At 54.3% G+C, this 7,272-nt stretch overlaps 1 protein-coding gene across 1 annotated transcript in view; it reads left to right on the forward strand.

The window, feature by feature from the left end:
• The first annotated feature begins 233 nt into the window (after window positions 1–233).
• The window catches only part of GPRIN1 (G protein regulated inducer of neurite outgrowth 1), a 14,466-nt gene continuing 7,427 nt past the window's right edge, over window positions 234–7,272 (forward strand). The window contains exon 1 of the mRNA XM_023185026.2: window positions 234–385. The gene's annotated coding sequence lies outside the window, so the exon portion shown is untranslated. The remainder of the gene's footprint in view (window positions 386–7,272) is intronic.

Here is a 7,272-nt window from a genome sequence, read left to right on the forward strand (position 1 = left end):
GCAAGCGCGCAGCAAAGGGGCAGCCTCTCCGGCCCTCAGTCTCCCTGTCTGTGAAGTGGGAACCCGCCCGAGGACGGCGCGGAACCCAGGAGCCCAGGGACCGCAGTTACGGTTGGCTAGCGAGGGGCGCCCCTCCCTCGCTCCCTCGGGCCGCGGTTTCCCCGCGGTCACCGCCCCCTCCCGGTTCCGAGGCTGCCGGGCAGCCAGTGCGCATGCCCGGGGCGGGGCGCGGGGCGGGAGCGCAGAGCCGGCGCAGGGGACGGCGGCGCGGAGTCTGCGGGTCCTCCCGCCAGCCCGGCCGGAGGCAGCCGAGGCCGCTCGGGCGGCGGCGGCGGCCGGAGCCGGGGCGCAGCGCGCCCAGGAGCCGGAGCAGCGGCACTGCCTGGTAAGCGCCGCGCCCACACCCGCTGTCTTTCTGGGCGGGCGGCGGCAGCCCCTTCATCCGCTGGCTGCCGCCCCAGAGCCGCTGTCCAGGGTCCTCGAAGCCCCGCGGCGGCGGGGCTCAGACACCGCGCGCGGCATGAACCCGGGTGTGTGCGCGCGGCAGGGGGCGGTGGGTGTCTTGTTTCCAGGCTCCTTGCCGGAGCGGGTGGGGCGGGGCGGGGGCGGGTCCCGCAGCCCCGGGCCGAACATCCGAGGGGCCCGGCGGGCCAGGCTGCCCTGGCTGCGGGGTCGGCCCCGCGCCCGGCCTCGCCGCCGCCCGCTGGCTTTGTTCGGCACGGCCGCGCGGGAGGGGGGCGCTTCCCGCCACTGGGGGGAGGGCGTCCTCCCGCGTTGATTCATCTTCCCCGGAGCGAGCTCAACGCTCCACTGGCTCCACTCGCACTACTGAGCACACTCGCCGTCACACCCATTATGGCACACACTCCGGGGCGCGATCACACACTCACCACCGCGTTCACGCACGGGCACCTCATTTCCTCCAGTGAGGCCACAGGTCTACACGCACACACACAATGGCTGTTGGTCATTCCATTGGACTCATACACACAGCCACCTGTCACCCAGGGTACTGGGTGGGAGCCTTGCGTACACACCCAGGCACAGCTACGCACTCAAACCAGCCATCGCGGATCACAGCATGGTCCACTCAACAGTACTCCCCGATCACAACACACTCGGGGCCACCCTGCCCTGGCCTGCTCACCCCTGCTCATGGTGTCCCTTGCATACCCGGAGACCCTGGAGTAGACTGCCACCCTTGTGCACACACTCCCTGTTACACACACACTCCTTAGCGTGCTGCCCACTCCCACCCACACTGTCCCACGTTTGCATGTCCATGAACGTCCTTTCTTGCCCTCCTATGTATGTATGTATGTATGTATGGTCTGAGGACCATTTCTGGAAGAAGGTCTGGTGAAAACCTTTAGATTCCTTCTCCCCCCAACATCCCAGAGCAGGAGACTTTGCGGCTCTGAGGGCACTAGGAGAGAAGGGGACAAGGGGCAGCAGACTGAGATTCTTAGACATACACGACTACTGAAGCCCCTCAAGCCTTTGTTGGTCTTGTCAGCATAGGAAGAGGTATTTGCAGGTGCTTGGCAGCTCTGGCCCTGTTTATGGGTGTAAGGATGGCTCCATGCTGGAAAGAAATCCTAGAGGGAAAGGAATGGCTGGCCAGGTCTCTGTGGCCTGAATGGGCAGTCGCAGAGGCTGCTGCTCTCCCTGGGAGCAGGACGCAGGCGCCTGTGCAACACCCAGATAAGCTCTCCCAAGAGTGAGATACCCACAGGGTCAAAGTAGCCCCCATGAGGCACAAACACACAGGCCATTCTGCACATGCATGGTGGACATACGCAAAACAAGCTCTTCTTGAGCAGACCACAGGAGCCAGGTCCTGGCCCCAGAGCGGCCCAAGCTGGTACATATATCCACAAGCAGTCTGCTCACTCCTTTGCACAGCAGGTGAGCCCACCCACATACCTAGCAGTCATTCCTCCCTTCTGCCTCAGTCGGGCCACACTCAGCCTGTTTGTGCCCAAGTGTGCAGGCTCATCTGCTCATAGGGTGTGCACATTCCCACAGGTGGGGGAATGTATGCAGGGGCATGGGGAGCTCCTGCTTCTTCTATTGTGTGCTCCTTGGCACTGTTACTTGGGAGGAGCCTTGGCCTGACCTCAAAAACGAGAAAGGGGGTTTTAAGAACCAAGTGTCAGGCCAGGTGCAGTGGCTCATACCTGTAATCCCAATATTTTGAGAAGCCCAGGCAGGAGGATTGCTTGAGGCCAGGAATTTGAGACAAGCTTGGGCAACATACCAAGACCCCCATCTCTACAAAAACATAAACATTAGCTGGGTGTGATGGCGCATGCCTATAGCTACTTAGGAGGCTGATGAGGGAAGATTGCTTGAGCTGGGGAGTTGGAGGCTACAGTGAGGTATGATTGTGTCACTACACTCCGGCCTGGGCAACAGAGTGAGACTCTGTCTCAAAAAAAAAAAAAGAGCCAAGTGTCAGTGTCCACAACCTTAGAAAGAACCCAGGCTTTGTGCTTGGGCACAATTGCCTTTGAACCACAGCCTTCCTCCCTCCCACCACAGCTGTGTGCCCTTGGTCAAGTCTTCTCCCTCTGACTTCAGTGGCCTCATCTGTGAAATGGGATGATAACACCACCCTCATGAGATTGTTGTGGGATCCAGATGATAAAAAGAAACTGAGACAGGGTGCAGTGGCTCACGCCTGTAATCCCAACACTTTAAGAGGAAGGTGGGTCACTTGAGGCCAGGAGTTCAAGACGAGCCTGGCCAACATGGTGAAACCCTGTCTCTACAAAAAATACAAAAATTAGCCAGGTGTGGTGGCACATGCCTATAATCCCAGCTACTCAGGAGGCTGAGGCAGGAGAATCACTTGAACCTGGGAAGGTGGAGATTGCAGTGAGCTGAGATCATGCCACTGCACTCCAGCCTAGGCAACAAAGCAAGACTTGGTCTAAAAAAAAGAAAGTCAGTGAGCATGCTGGGCCCAGGTAATGGAGCTGGGTTCTAATGGGATAGTTGCAGGGAGAGAATGTGGGGCCCCAGGCCTGGGCTGCCTCTCGGAGAAGCAGCTCGAGGATCCTCAGGCCTCCCTAAGATCCAGGAAGGGCCCAGCAGAACTGTGAGCAGTAGAGCCTCTGGGAATGGTCTTGGGGCATTTCTTAAACCCAGGGCTGGCCTATAGCTCTTCCAGATAGAACTACCTCCCTTCCCCCATTTCACAGATTGGAAAACTGAGACCCACCGAGTAGAAAAACTCACTCAGAGTCATAGAGGATGTCAGTGACTAAGCTGGGGCTTGACCCCACATCTTTCTACCTCCCTGACCAGGCTCTCTGTCCCTACCCTGGACTTTATCCCATCTCAGAGGCTGGAAAATACAAGTTGGAGATGGGGAAGCCTGGGGACTTTCAAAAGGGGCATGTTATCAGCTGAGCCAAGCTTGCCTCTCAGAACCTGTTTCTTCCTCTGGAAAACAGGACTACAACACCTGCCTGGCAGGTGGGTGGGATTTTCACATAGCAAGGGCTTGATTTGTACAAGGTCACCTCCTGCCTTTCTTGGCATTGAGGTCCAGGGTCCAAACTCAGGTGGCTACAGGCCAGGAGGGTGACATACATGAAAGGCCGGCTGTGAGAAAAACGACAGTGCAAATTCCATGATTGATGGCAGCAGACAGTCAGCCTCAGTGTCTAGGACACCATGGGGAAGGGGGCGGATTGTGGCTGATTGGGGAGTACACCCCCATCTAAGGAGGCTGTCCCTTCGGGGCTCCAGCTGAACGTTGCCAGGCAGGAAGCACACTCAGATTGCCAAATTTTAGTTTTCCAAGAGAAGCTGGAAATCTTACTGTCAAATGAAATCTTCTAATGTTTAGAAGTTAATCAGTTAATTCCTTTTTAAAACTGATTTTAAAATGTGTTTAGCGCTGTGGGTCAAACATGCGTGTCTGAGGGTCAGTTTTTGCTGCTTTGTGTCTGCTGCAGGCCCTTTCCTCCCCTGCCCCCTCCTGGGAGCACAGCTGGGCTCTGACAGGCCGAGTAGATAAAAACAGGCCTTCCACAGACACAGACCAGCCCTGAAGTGAGCAGAGTCAGGCATACCCCTCATTTTCTTTAATTCTCATTGTAGCCCTGGGGGAGCAGGAGGTGGGTTCTTCAGGGTCCCCAAGGAGGAGAAGGCCGTTGCTTGAAGTCACAGAGCTGATAAGCGGTGGGCTGGCCTGACTTGCTGCCCGGGCTTCACCCAGGAAGAGGAGCTTGTTGGCTGGGCTGGTGTGTGAGGACCCCAGGGTTGGGCTTCCAGGGCTGAAATGAAGGGTACTGAGGGCCCAGAGCACCCTTCCTATATCCTTTGCTGACTTCTTCCAGCTCCAGCTAAGCTTCCTGTAGACCAGCCAGGCAGCTGTTGAATTCCTATTTTCCAGAGAAGGAAACAGGCAGGCATGGGAGGCAGATCCTGGCCCTCACTGGAACCTGGGCCCTTTCTCTCTCTCCCTGTCTCTCTTTGTTTTAAAGACAGTTTCTTGTTCTGTTACCCAGGCTGAACATAGCTCACTGCAGCCTCAAACTCCTGCGCTCAAGAGATCCTCCTGCCTCAGCCTCCGGTACAGGCAGGACTATAAGTACATGCCACCACACCTGGCTAATTTCTTTTTTGTTTTTAATTTAAATTTTTTGTAGAGATGGGATCTTGCTATGTTGCCCATGTGGGTCTGGAACTCCTGGCCTCAAGCAATCATCCCACCTTGGCTTCCCAAAGCACTGGGATTACAGCCGTGGTACTCAGCCCCAGGGCCCTTTCCCTTGACCATCTTCCCAGTCACCCTGGCTTATAACATCCCTTTCCATAGCCCAAGGGCCAGATGGATCAGAGGTTGCAAGCTGGTGACCTAGGGGTCAAAGTTGGCTCATGAAGGTGTTTTGGCCGGGCGTGATGGCCCATGCCTATAATCGCAGCACTTTGGGAGGCCAAGGCAGCCAGGTCACCTGAGGCCGGAAGTTCATGGGGAAACTCCGTCTCTAATAACAATTTTTAAAATTAGCTGGGTGTGGTGGTGTGTGCCTGTAGGCCCAGCTACTCGGGAGGCTGAGGCATGAGAATTGCTTGAACCTGGGAGGCAGAGGTTGCAGTGAACTGAGATTGTACCATTGCACTCCAGCCTGGGCGACAGAGTGAGACTTGGTCTCAAAAAAAAAAAAGTGTTTTGTTTAGCCTGTATGATATTTTTTAAATAAGCCAATATTTAAAATACAGATATCCAGGCCGGGATTACAGGCTCATGCCTATAATCCCAGCACTTTGGGAGGCCAAGGCAGGCAAATCACCTGAGGTTGGGAGTTTGAGACCAGCCTGACCAACACAGAGAAACCCCATCTCTACTAAAAATACAAAATTAGCTGGGCATGGTGGCGCATGCCTGTAATCTCAGCTACTCAGGAGGCTAAGGCAGGAGAATCACTTGAACCTGGGAGGCGGAGGTTGCATTGAGCCAAGATAGCACCATTGCACTCCAGCCCTCCAGCCTGGACAACAAGAGCAAAACTCTGTCTCAATAAATAAATAAATAAATAAATAAATAAATAAATAAATAAATAAATTAATAAAAATACAGATATCCAGATTTATGACTTAGCTAAAAAAAAAAATTTAGGAAACCTGGAGGCACAGAGGCCACATTCACTTCCCTGCTTAAATACTTCCAAGGGGCAGGACACACTGGCTCACTAGGTGCTAGGTGTAATCGTATTCTAGAGACGGGATCTTGCTATGTTGCCCATGCTGGTCTGGAACTCCTGGCCTCAAGTGGTCAAGGTATAATCCTATTACTTTGGGAGGTTGAGGTGGGAGGATCACTTGAGCCTAGGAGTTTGGCTCTTAGACCAGCCTGGGCAACATGGCGAAACCTCATCTCTACAAAAAATACAAAAATTAACCTGGCATGGTGGCGCACACCTGTAGTCCCAGCTACTTGGGAGGCTGAGATGGAAGGATCATTTGAGCCAGTAGGTCAAGGCTGAAGTGAGCCGAGATCGAGCCACTGCACTCCAGCCTAGGCAACAGAGTGAGACATTGTCTCAAAGAAAAAGAAAATACTTCCGGGGTTTCCGGTTCCCTTAGACTAACCCCCCTCCTCCACCACGCCTCCTGATCGGCTGCCTCCTCTTCCGCTGCCCTTTCCAACTCCACTCCAGCTCTTCATGGCTGGCTGAGATGGTAACCGCCTCAGACGGGCTTTTCTTGACCACATGTCTAAACCAGCTGCCCACTCCTTTGTCTTCACAGCATCCATTATTTGAAATAATATGATTTATTTGCTACTTGTTTATTACCTTCCTCCCAATCTTTCTGCATCTATAAGGCAGGGACCCCACATTTCTTATTCACTGCTGTATCCCCAGTCCCAAGAGTAATGCCTAGAACATTGCCTGTGTGCTCAGTAAATGCTGAGTTAATGGAATAATTCCTAATTGACCACAATTGGCAGGAATTGAGTGCAGTTGCCCCTTTAGAAGGGGCCAGTGCCCTCTAGTTTGCCACAGTCCCCACCACTCCCTCTTGTCTCCCTCAGTCTGAGGATATCAGGAGTCTTTCATTATCTCCCTTGCTCAATTGTTTTCCTTACAGGAGAAAACAAATACTTATCTGTGCCCATATCACTATCAAAAGGCCAAAGATGAAGATGGACTCAATTCATGCCACTCAAATCTGATGCCTGCCTCACCCCTGCAGGCTAGTGACCATCCAGTGATCCCAAGAATTCCACCAGACCTCTCCCGTGCTTCTGGCCTGCTTCCTACTGCCTCCTGGATGTCACCCTCCATAAGCCCATGGGAACTCCAGTTCCACTTCCGAAACCCAGTGCCCCATCGTCCTCTGCAAAACTGTTCCTCTTCCTGTGTCCTCCTCTTAGTGATGGTCCCCCTCCCCCACCTCATAAGCCAGAGCCTGGGGGTCCCAGTAGTGCACAGCATCGACTGCGTCCCCATCCAGAGACCTGAGGTCTGGCTAGGGACCCAGAGGTGTAAATGGCTAGATGCAGAGTGACATGAGCCTGTTACAGGAGGAGCAAGAGGCTGCAGGAATCCTCAGGAAGCTGGTAGCGAAACAAGACCCACTAGAGGAGGAGGCGTTTTAACGGAGACCTGAAGGTGTAATAAGAGACAGCCAGGCCAGAAGGGAGGGAGAGATTCCTCCAGAAGAGGGTGTGTAGAAGCTGAGATCGTGGGGGAGAGAGACAGCGTGTGTGTGTGTGTGTGTGTGTGTGTGTGTGTGTGTGTGTGTGTGTGT

Source organism: Piliocolobus tephrosceles, chromosome 4, assembly GCF_002776525.5.
Source record: "Piliocolobus tephrosceles isolate RC106 chromosome 4, ASM277652v3, whole genome shotgun sequence".
NCBI lineage: Eukaryota > Metazoa > Chordata > Mammalia > Primates > Cercopithecidae > Piliocolobus > Piliocolobus tephrosceles.